Source organism: Sturnira hondurensis, unplaced genomic scaffold (genome assembly GCF_014824575.4).
Source record: "Sturnira hondurensis isolate 20B ecotype Veracruz unplaced genomic scaffold, ASM1482457v3 Scaffold0000648, whole genome shotgun sequence".
In the NCBI taxonomy this organism is placed as follows: Eukaryota; Metazoa; Chordata; class Mammalia; order Chiroptera; family Phyllostomidae; genus Sturnira; species Sturnira hondurensis.
The window spans coordinates 10,732,556-10,744,605 of record NW_028073279.1 but is presented as its reverse complement, the minus strand read 5'-3'; the positions used below and the strand labels follow the sequence as shown (position 1 = coordinate 10,744,605).

The 12,050-nt window shown below is 42.1% G+C and overlaps 1 pseudogene; it reads left to right on the top strand.

Annotated features, from left to right (window-relative positions):
* The first annotated feature begins 7,798 nt into the window (after window positions 1–7,798).
* LOC118985180 (tubulin alpha-1B chain-like) lies at window positions 7,799–11,103 on the top strand (annotated as a pseudogene).
* Window positions 11,104–12,050: the final 947 nt, after the last annotated feature.

Genomic DNA, 12,050 nt, shown 5'->3' with positions numbered 1-12,050 from the left:
CTCCCTTCCATCATTCAGTGTTCAGCAAATATTATTGAGTAACAAACAAGATCAAAATTCTTGCTTTTCTGAATTAAAAATCTTGTAGACATCCTAGTAGCTCCTATACACCTAATGGATTGGCCAATAGTGCAGGTTAAAAACAAGAAAACCTCCTTGTTAAAATCAAAGTATTTATAAAGTCATAACCAGTATTTACCACCACATGTGCTCCTCAACATCTTCAGGGAATATTTTATTCACATTTGAATCTCCAGAACCTGAATGCATAGATCTTCACAAAGTGTTGACCTAAATATGTGACCTTGAATAAACTCCAAATTCTCTAGTATTTCTTCGGCTCCTTACCGGGCATTTAGTAGTTATTTAACTCTTTGGTTGATAAAAAGTAAGCCAACCACAAATGACAATCACAAACTGAAAATGTATTTACAATTAATTCGTTGGGTTTTTTTACACTAAACATCAGCCTGAGGCAATGGTATTGACCTCAAGTTGAATACTGCTTGTAGTGAAATGGACAAAAGGAGAGCCATCCCTTATTGGCTCATAATAATCCATTTATGTCTTTTTAAAAACTATTTGTTCACAGTAAGAGTCCCCATTTGTTAAATCAGAGATTTTTAAATAGGGGGTGGGAATCACAACCTGATTTTCATGGAATAGTTCTTGTAATTAAAAATGTAAGGCTAACCAAAGATTAAATATTGATGCTCACCATAAATGTATTTGTTAGATGAAGCTAAGTTGCAGTAACAAATAGAGTCCCCAAATTCAAGGAATTTTAAAGAATTAAAATTCTTTTATCCTTTCTCACATAACAGTCCAGGGAAAGAATTCCGATCAGAAGTGGCTTGGCTGACACTGTCACCGAAGGATCCAGGGTGGTAACAGTTCTCCCCGTCTCCCACACACAGTGCGGAGGTTGTCCTGTGTATCACCCTGCATCAGCGGGGCGGGGGGGTGGGGGGAGAGAACAGAAGGAGAAGACGGGCATGAGTGGCAGGGTTCGTGGGCCAGACTTGAAAACGATACACACCACCTCCCCTGAAACCCCACAGCACATAACCACATCTGTGTATAAGAGGAACAAAAACAAACAGTCGAGCTCCGGACCTAGGAAGAAGAGGAGAGTGTATTTTGGTAGATTGCTGGTGACCTCTGCAATAATGGGATTGTAAGTGAAACTCTAATTCTCTAAATATTCATCCTTCTAGCCCCCCCACCCCCCATATTTGCCAGTGTTTAGCCTCTGGTTAAATTTACATACTGGAAAGGACTCTGATAGGAAGTGCCCCTTCATAGTTCATAATTTAGGAATAAATCATTTTCCAAAAGTTCACTTGAGAGCATACTGGAATGCATTTTCTAATAGAAGTGCCAGTGTAATAATAGACTTACTATCCTATGTAGACAAACACTACAAAACCCACTGAGGTTTAGACTCTGCAGAAGAGTGAAGTGCTCTCCCTTACTCTTGGGGAAAAGAAAAGGTTGACTGAGTAAAGCGACTTTTGATCCAACTGCTCTTCGCCTCGTCACCCTCCTTCCTGTGGGCTGAGCCTTCAGACCGTGCCAAAGACCCGTCCAGAGTGCGAACCTTCATGCCCCGATCATCTCTGTCATCACGGTTGCCGTTCTTATCTGGATGTTAAAACAGTAGGTTTATATTTTAAAAAGTATTTTCACAGGTACACTTACAATAATAGTTAACATTTCTTGAATATTTACTATATACTAGAACTATGTTCTTTGAAACCCATTTCACTCATTTATAAAATAGAGATACTAATTATCTCAGGAAATTATTGTAAAGATGAAATGCGACAATGCCTATTAAAGAAGGAAAAGGACAGTACTTGCTGGGCATTAGTAAATTTACTCAATACATGTTAGCTCTTGTGTTCCTAGTTTGGCTTTTAAGCACTCAGAGATAGGGTGAAAGTGTGAGAAGCTCACTTAGCTCGGTTCCTTTCTCCACCATCAAACTGCCACCCCTCCACCTTATTAAGAAAACCATAGTCACAGTTGTTTTGACTGTTGATGTTTGTTTTCAATGCTGATGCGCCTGCAGTACTTGTTAAAATGTAAAAATCCCTTTCAGTCAGTCTGCAGTAAGCAAGCCTGCCACACCGAACACCACCAGGGGACATCATTCACATTGGGTTGCATATAAATGGTGCTTCCTGAAGTTTTGCAAATTTGTTGTTCTGAAGTTGAAACTCAGGAAATTGTATTTTCAACAAATACCAAGGTGATGATTCTCCAAGCGTGAGGACCGTTGGTTCTAACCTGCAGCCAGGATTGAGAACCACGGAGAGCCAGGTGGACACCCACTGAAGGAGACCCCCACACCACCGTGCTCCAGCACCTACCCTCAGCTACCACCACTCTTGCTTCTCACCAGTGGAATCTGCAGAGATGGGGGAAAGGGTTTGCCAGGAAAGAGCCGTTCATCACTTCCCAGGATCTCGTTCCAAAGTGGAGTACTTAACATATTCCTCATGGAGCCCCCAAGTCAGAAAAATCAAAGCGGAATCCGCCCTCCTCCTACAGCCCCCAAAGAAAGCAGACCAGCGGGGCCACCACCACGCCACACAAAGCAAAGGCAATCCTGGTGGGCATCAGGGGGCCAGCGGCAGGAAAGCTACCTCTGCCTTCCCCCTGTGGACTCTAAGAAGAAAGATTCATTGGATGTGAACCCCGAGAAGGAATTTACCTGCTGAGATGGACACCCCGCGTTCAACCAAAGGCCCAAATTTTATGATTAATAAGAGCCTAGTGGCAGGGGCCCCTCACATGCTCCAGGAAGAACCGCAGGCTGGACTCTGGGCCCTGCTTGTTTATGTTTCTGAGTCAAACACTGTAGGAAATCCTGGTTTCCTCTACTAAGACTGACACCTCTCCTGTCCAATCAGAACTGTACGATTTATATAAGTTGCAAATTATACCTCATTTATGTAAAATGGACCTAATTGAGAACCTGAGCAAGAATTTTTGCTATAAAAGGCAGTCTCCCCTTCATCTCTGTGGAACACAACTTAGGTTGCTACCTGAATCTGTGTCTCCTGGGTGCAGCTCCTTTTTTGCTCAAATAAATGCCTTTTATCCTTTATTACAGTCTAAAATTAATTTTGGTTTGCACTCCTATGGGGGAAAAATTCGACAGATTAAAGAACCCTTTCCTGCCCATCCCTTATCTCCACTGTCCCCACAGCAGCCCTAGGAGGGAGGCATCAGCACCCCTTTCGCAGACCAGGAAAGATTAGCTGGAGTTGGCATGCAGTCTTTGGGCTCCAAAGCCACTTGGCACCTCTCCCCGCCCTCCACTGTTATACCTCAACTGGGAGCAGAGTGGGACTGGGAGTCATCTGCAATAAACGTGATGCAGCAAGGATTGGTAGAGCTCACTGCAGTGGGGGGCAGTTTCTTTCTGAGCAGTGCCTACACCACTTAGCCATCTCCTTGGCTCTCCCTGCTCTCTTGGTGATGCCCAGACCCCACATGCCTGCGCTGGGAGGTTCTTCTTCCCTGCCACAAGTCGCTCATTCATTAGGGTTACTGGTTCCTTCCGGCCACTCTGATTCAGCACAGCAATTATAATAAAGAAGGTTTCTTCCTTAAAAAAAAGTGTTAGGACCTGAGAAAGAACGTATCTCACAGGCTAGTTCAGTGTCTAAACTGGCTGTAATCAAATACCAAAAAAATAATATTTTTTAAAGCCATGTAATACAAGCTGACTACAACTTTGTTATTTAGAGCTCTTTTCAGAAACTGAATTCAGTAGAATGAGGCTTTTACCTACAACTTCCTTCCAAAGGCTTCACAAGGCTCTTCAGACATTATCTCATTAATCCTCAGGACAGATCCATGAAACAGGTGGAAGACAACAGACTTTTCATTACAGGTAGCTTGAGGCATGAGCCAGGCCCCTAGACCCAGAAGACCAGCATCAGTACCTGGATGGGTCTTCTGCAAGCTCCCCCACCTTCATCTATAAGACACTGAGCATCCACTTTTTGGTGCAGAAAATCTTCACCACTTCTCATATGAGAAAGGTTGATTGACGAGTTGTATTCACTGCCCGTTTCATTCGTCCATTTCATTCACTCACAAATATTTATGAGCTATTACTTGGTAGGCCTAATATTTTTGGAAGTAGATAGGTGCAGATTATAAATGCACAAGTAAGCAACTATGTTCCAAAGAAATTACTGTGGAATCATAAAGAAGAAAAGAAATACATTAATTGAGCATTAATTATGAAATGCAATGTATTGTGCTAGTATCATTACTTAGATTATCTCTTTTATTCCTTATAATAATTTAGAGTTGTAATGACAGAAATAGTTATTTACACATTTTTAAAATTTTACACCTTTATAATAATTGGGTCACATATCTAGAATTAGTACATACAGCCACTCTTTGAACTGAGACTTTCCTGATTCCAAAATCCATGCTTTGTCCATGGTCACTATCCTTGAGGAGTATACAACCCAGTAATAGAGACAAGTACACAAATATATTTTGTGTAATAATAATGCTAATAGTTAGCATTTGTTGAGCACGTGACTCACTTAGTATGTTCTAGGCACTGAACCAAGCACTTCATATACATTCTTTCAAGTAATCTTCACATCCACTCTATCAACTGTTTTTTTTATTTTTCTCTCTCAACTATTGATTATCCCCAATTATAAGTGAAAAAAGATTGAGGAGGCTTAGAGAGGTTAAATAACTTACCTGAGGGACGAGACAGGGCTGGCTTGTTCTACAGAGTCCCAAGAAGTAGATATAAGACCAAAGGTTCAGAGAGATAAATTTCGATTCAAAATGAAGATGATAACTACTGACAGAGATATCCAAGTGTTGCCTCTGGAGGAAGTGAGTTCCCCTTCTGAAGCATTCAAACAGCAAATTGCCACTTCAAAGGCACATTATAAAATGGATATTATTAGGTCAGGAATGTTCTCTGCCCCACCACACCCTACTCCCCCTTCAACTCCTGCACGTTCTTCAGATTTCAACCTAAACATCACTTCCTTAGAGCCATCTTTCCCGATCTTCCACACCGAGAGCCTCCATGATCTGTCAATTTAGTTTCCCGTACTTCTCCTCCATAATATTTTTAACTGGAGTTAAATAACTAATTACAGAATTAATTATGGCATGTAAGTTTTTATAAGGCAAAGACACTGTGAGCCTTGTTCCTGGGTGTTCACCCACCTGGCCCCTACCAGTATCTGGCACATGCTAGATGCTCAATCAGCATTTGTTCACTGAATGAATAAATGACTCTTAATAGGTGATTGGGCCAGATGTGAACTCTCAGAACCGACCCAACTGAAGATGACATTAACTCCCCCCACTAAGCTGACTTAAACATTTCAGAGCTACCTACCCTCTTGAAACTTTCCATACACCTGTTAAAACCTCCACCTCATTGCACTCATTCACACTTCCCCTTTGTTTGCATCTCAGTGTCAAACCTCATCCACACTGGTCCATCCCTATGTTGGACACTGTGTAGCGATGACTAGCATTCATTTTCAATACCCTTGGCTTTTCTGCACCAATTCATTTCATGTTCATCCATGGGCTTTGGCCTGCCTATCTTCTTTGTCCATCTGTTTGGACAGCAATGTGTCTGCTTGTGGGTGGTTAGACTATTGGCACGGGATAGAATCTCCAAACAATGCAAGAGGTTTATATGGACAAGCTGCACTGCATAGTCAGAGGCATCTGTCTTGTGGGAAGGGTCTTCTCTGTGAAGGTCAAGGTGACACATGCCCCCTTTACCCTTCATTATACCTGTAGAAATGTGGGTCCCCAAACAAAAGCAAGCTCAAAAGCTCAAAAGGAAAATAGAAAATAGATACAAAGCATTCATCTGACCAACATCACTGACAGTGTGTTCTGGGCTGGGCAGTGGTGGATAAGTGCTAGTAACATACAACTTGCAAAACCAAGGAAGAGCAATGCCGTTGAGTGTGACATATATGGGAAGTTATAGGACCAGAGAGAAGGGATGAGAATGCTTAACAGAGCTGGAGTCCCTTGGAAAATTCAATGCATTCACCCAGAAAACAGTGCTAGGAGTTTCCAGTGTTATATTAGGCAACGGAGGAGTAAAATGAACTGCAACAGAGAGAGAACAGCTAAAACCAGAACACAAAACCAGAACACATGCCAATTAGTAGTGAGCAGGCAAATGGGTGGGGCTTAGCAAGGGCCATGCCAAGGAGATGCAGCCTCTTTTGTTTAAGATAAAAATAAACATTTTCATCCCAGTTATTTAGGATAAAAGAAATGGGGTAATATAGGTTATGAGAAAAGGTGAAGTGTGCTTTACGTAGGTTTGTCTCCTTCCAAGAATAGTGTCGATACTTAACATGTGTCCCCAGATAAGTGCACACACACACACACACGCCACATGGCAAAACCGCATTGTCTGCTATAGGGAAGCATTTCATAGAATTCTAAGAAGTGAATGAGCCAATTATTATGGCCTGTATAATTCTGGCAAAATATTTGTTATTTCAATGGTGTTGTTGAAGGAGCCAGGGAACTTTGCAATATGAATCCTCTGTGTGAAAACACAATTCTTTTAAAATGACTGGGACAGCAGGGCCCTGTGAATTCCAAAAGTGATATAGCCCCCCTAAATGGGAGAAGTGGGTATGAAAAGGAGGGAAATTAAAGTGGGAGTGAAGCAAGCGATAAGCAAAAATCATAAAGGAGAGGAAAAAAATAACTTTATAAGGAAAACTAGAAAAACAGAAGCTGGAATCAGGTGAAAATAAAGCTCTCACCTTCCTGATGCTTTTATTTTTCTAAAGGAAACAGGCAACATTTACAATAAACAAGTAAATTAGTAAGTGAATTCTGTAACATTCAGAAAGTGATACAATGAAGGTCTGGGGTGGCAGTGCCAGCAGGAGGTGGGGGAATAAATCCCCATCCGTCCAGGTGACATTTGAGCTGAGACCTGACTGGTGAGGCGTGAGCCGTGTGACTATCTAGGGAAAGAGCAGAACAGGCAGAAAGAAGAGAAAGTGTAAAGGCCCTGAAGCAGGAAAAACTTTCTTCTGTTCAGAGACCAGCCAGGCCAATGTGTCTGAAACCTAGTGAACGAGGGGGGATGTGGTAAAGGGCAAGGTTGGAGAGAGGGAGGCAGGGGCCAGATCACACAGGGCTTGGCAGAAGGCCACAGTGAGAAACCTAGGGTTTTAGGACAAGTAAAATGGGAAGCCGCTGGAGGACTAAAGGTAAGAAAGTAATGTGAAATGATATGCACTTCTGAAGGATCACGCGGTCCATTGTGGGAAGAATAAACTGGGTGCAGGGGGCAAAGAGAGATCTGTAGAAACAAAATGATCTGCTCAAAATGTGTTGCAATAGTGCAGGTAACGAAAGGTGATGGAAGGTGGGAGAAATGGTCAGATTTAGAATATACCTCAAAGAAATACACTTTGTATTCTTAACTACCATGCCAAAGTTGCCACTTATTATACATTATTTTATACTCTTCATTATGCTTTTATTTTTTGTCCTTTCCCCTGAGACTGTAGTAACTGTAATTTATTTATAGAATGTGATATAGAATTATTAATTCATTTAGTAATTATTTATGGGCACCTATTATAACCCAGGTGCTACACTAGTTCTTTCTTTAAATACTTGTCTATTGTATAGTTGTTCCTCTTCTTGCCACATGTTATTTATACACACAATTTCTTTTGCTTATTTTCTATAACTAAAACTTTCCTTTTGAATAAATGGCTCTCTCTCCCTCTCTCTCATTTTGTATGTGTTCTTTTGGCTCTTCTATTCCTTTTTCAAATGTTTTTGTTTTACATAGTAGTTCTGAGGTAGACAAGAATTACAAAGTACTTTTTTCCACAAAATACATCATTTAATATAATAATCTTGTATAGTGGTGCATGCAGGTATTAATGCCATTTCACAGATGAGCAAAGTGAGGCTTAGAGAGGTCAGATGATTTGCCCACAGTCATAGAGCTAGGCAGAGGGTAAACTGAGAGTAGAGTAGTAGGCTCAGGTCCCCTGACTCCCAGATCAGTGTCCTTCTACCACCCTGCCACGTACCTGTCTTCTTCTTCCGAGCCCACCTGCATCGCACCCTCGGTAGTGGGTGCTTATGCAAAGGAGGTGACGGATAACTGTGAAGCTGAGGACACCAGTGTGATCTCTCACTGTATTCAATGTATTGATTCTTCGATTTGTGTAGTCAGTGTAGTTCGCACTACGCCAAAATGTCCCTTAGACTTATCCCATGTATGTTTTGTCAAAACACACACGTTAGAAAAGACTAGGTTTCTCTCTCTCTCTCTCTCTCTCTCTCTCTCTCTCTTGCATTTAGACAGTCTAGTCATGATTCAATTCAAGAAATTTTTATTAGGTACCTACGGTGTGCCATATGTATTGAAAGAATAAATAATCCTGCATAGTATTATATCAATGTAAGCTGTTATTATCAAATCTAGTTGGAGAAGTAAGACAAAAAATAAAAGTATAAGATCATAAAAGAATATATAATAAGTGAAGTAGCCTGGCACAGTGATTAAGAATACAATATTCATTGACCTTTTTAAGGTTCTGCGGATAGAGAGGTGAACAAGACAAGAATGTTCTTGCTCTCGTGATGTTTCTCCTCTAGCCTACTGTCTTAACTGATATTCTTGCTTTAACAGCCTTGGAGACTTCATAAGGTTCCCCTTAAAAGTAATTACTAATGCTTACCAGATGCTTACTAAAATTAGCTTATCTGATCCTCTCAACAATAGTATAAAGTAAGTAGCATTATTAACAACTATGAGGCTTATGTAATTCTAGAGATTCTGTTGGGAAAAAAAGAGACTACAACACTACAAATACAACATTAGGCACGGGGCCTCAGAAGGGGCCCGTTTAAGACTTGTACGTCATCAGTGTCACAGTAAATCTGCCGTTAGTTTCAAGGTAAACACATCTCGTCTGTCCACTATGCAATACTTTAAGCATGAGGTCTGTTATTTAAAACAACGAATGTCCCCCATTAAAATACCTAGAAGGTGGTTAACTGAAGAGAGCAAGAAAATAAGCATTACTATTTTCAACTGTGAGCGTACAGATGAGATTTTCTGGTGGTCCATTTCAAACCAGTGAGCCATCATAAAGTAGGTATGTTCTAAACATTGTGCTACCCTTCAGGGAGTACAAAAATGGCTTTAAAATTATAAATAGATAATAGACTGATAGGTCTGCTTTCAAGGGCTCAGTTTATGTATCTAGCACTGTGGAAATGCAAAAGGAGATCAATATGACAGCAGTACTCACCCTTGAATAATTTAAAAGATAAAAAATACTTAATAGAGTACGTTCCTTACCTCAACTCTTAACTTGTCAGGGACAGTAACCTGGACCTGCTGTCTACTCAGCTTCTTGCACCTGCTAACCTGCAGCCAGGCATGAGTGCATCTCCACTCACATTGGCCAGGCTGGTATCCAGATTGGCAATGTCTGCTGGGAGTTCTACTGCCTGGAACACGGCATCCAGCCCAATGGCCAGATACCAAGTGACAACACCAAGGGGGTGCAAGGAGATGACTCCTTCAACACCTTCTTCAGTGAGACAGGCACTGGCAAGCATGTGCCCAGGGCATTGTTTGTAGACCCAGAACCCACAGTCATTGAAGAAGTTCACACTGGTACCTACCATCAGCTCTGAGCAGCTAATCACAGGCAAGGAAGATGCTGCCAATAACTTTACCTGAGGACACTATACCATTGACAAGTAGATCATTGATCTCTTCTTGGACTGAATTTTGAAACTGAATGACCAGTGCACAGGTTTTTAGGGCTTCTTGGTTTTCAACAGCCTTGGTGGGAGAACTGGTCCTAGGTTCACTTCCCTGCTGATAGAGCATCTCTGTAGATTATGGCAAGAAGTCCAAGCTGGAGTTCTCTATTTACCCAGGCCCCCAGGTTTCCACAGCTGTAGTTAAGCCCCAAAACCCCATCCTCACCACCCATGCCACCTCGGAACACATTGATTGTGTCTTCATGGTAGACAACGAGGCCATCTATGACATCTTTCACAGAAACCTCTATATGGAAGGCCCTGGCTGGTGTAGCTCAGTGGATTGAGCGTGGGCCTGCGAACCAGACGATCGCGGTTCGATTCCCAGTCAAGGCACGTGCCTGGGTTGCAGGCCGGTTCCCTGCAGGCCAACTCCCAGCAGGGGACGCACGAGAGGCAACCATACATTGATGTTTCTCTCCCTGTCTCCTTTCCCTCTAAAGATAGATAAATAAATAAATAAATAAATAAATAAAAGAAATTACAAAGTAGTTTGGTTATATTTTTTAAAAAAAGAAAAAAGAAACCTCTATGTGGAGCGCTCAACCTACACTAACCTTAACCGCCTTATCAGCCAGATTGTTCTCTCCATCACTGCTTCCCTCAGGTTTGAAAGAGCCCTGAATGTCAATCTGACCGAATTCCAGACCAGCCTAGTGCCTTATCCCCGCATCCACTTCCATCTGGCCACATACACCCCTGTCATCTCTGCTGAGAAAGCCTACCATGAACTGCTTTCTGTAGCAGAGATCACCAATGCATGCTTTGAGCCAGCAGACCAGATGGTGAAGTGTGACCCTCGCCACAGTAAATTCATCGCTCGATGCCTGTTGTACCGTGGTGACACGGTTCCCCAAAATGTCAGTGCTGCCATTGCCACCATCAAGACCAAGCACACAATTCAGTTTGTGGACCAGTGCTCCACTGGCTTCAAATGTGGCATTAATTACCAGCCTTTCACTGTGGTGCCTGGTGGAGACCTGGCCAAAGTAAAGCAAGTAGTGTATGTGCTGAGCAACCCCACAGCTACTGCTGCGGCCTGGCCTCACCTGGACCACAAGTTTGACCTGATGTATGCCAAGCATGCCTTTGCCCACCAGTACATGGAGGAGGGTGTGGAGGAAGAAGAGTTTTCTGAGGCCCATGAGGACATGGCTGCTCTACAGAAGGATTATGAGGAGGTTGGTGTGGATTCTGTTGAAGGAGGGGGTGAGAAAGGAGGGGAATACTAATTACCATTCCTTTCATCCCTGCAACATGTCATACTTAGAATTTCATGTGCAACAGCTGCTTTCTGGTTAGATGTTCTTTGCTTTTACCTGTGATCATGTCTGCTTTTTTCATGTATACCTATAAGATTACCTACTCGTGTTTCAAAGTAAAAGCACCGAGAAAGAAAAAAAAAACTTAATAAACACTTGCTGCTTACTATGTAACTGGCATTGCTGTAAGCGGATTACAACTGATGGGGTAGCTACCAATATTACCATTATCCCTATTTTACAGATGGAGAAACTGATCAGGGAGTAGGAAAGCTTGGTTCTGAACGCAGATATGCTAATTCCTGAGCCATACTCTTACCCACTCTTCTCTTCTTCTCCAATCGTTTTAGAAATGCTAAGGTTGAAAACAATTTGAGATCTAAAGCTTCTAGACTCCTCCCAGTCACCACCTTTTCCAGAGGCCTTCCCTCCCCATCCCAAATAGGTCAGGTGCCCCTCCACATCCATAGCCTTCCATATTCCCCTCTCTCATAGGTAGATTAATGAGTCACTGGTTGCCTCCTTTCTTAGACATGAGCCTCTTGAAGGCATGTGTCTCCAGCACTTAGTAGTAGGTATTAAATTCTTGAGGAATCAATGAACAAATGAGCAATACATATCAGAATATGGTCAAGTGGTCTGTTGATTCTGTGGTAAACAACTTCCCTGCCATAGGTTTTAGATGGGATTTGAGCATGAAAGTAAGATTTAGAAAAGTGGAGAGAGAAGGGAAGGGACACTTCGGGTGAGGGCAACAGCCTGGGCAAAAGAGCGGCCGTGGGAACCATCACTGCATGAAAAGTGAGTTGGTTTCCTATTGCTTCTGTAATGCATCCCCACAAATGGAACGGTTTAAAACAACACAAATTGATTCTCTTACAGTTCTAGAGGTCAGAAGTCCATAAACTCTAGGTACCAGCAGAG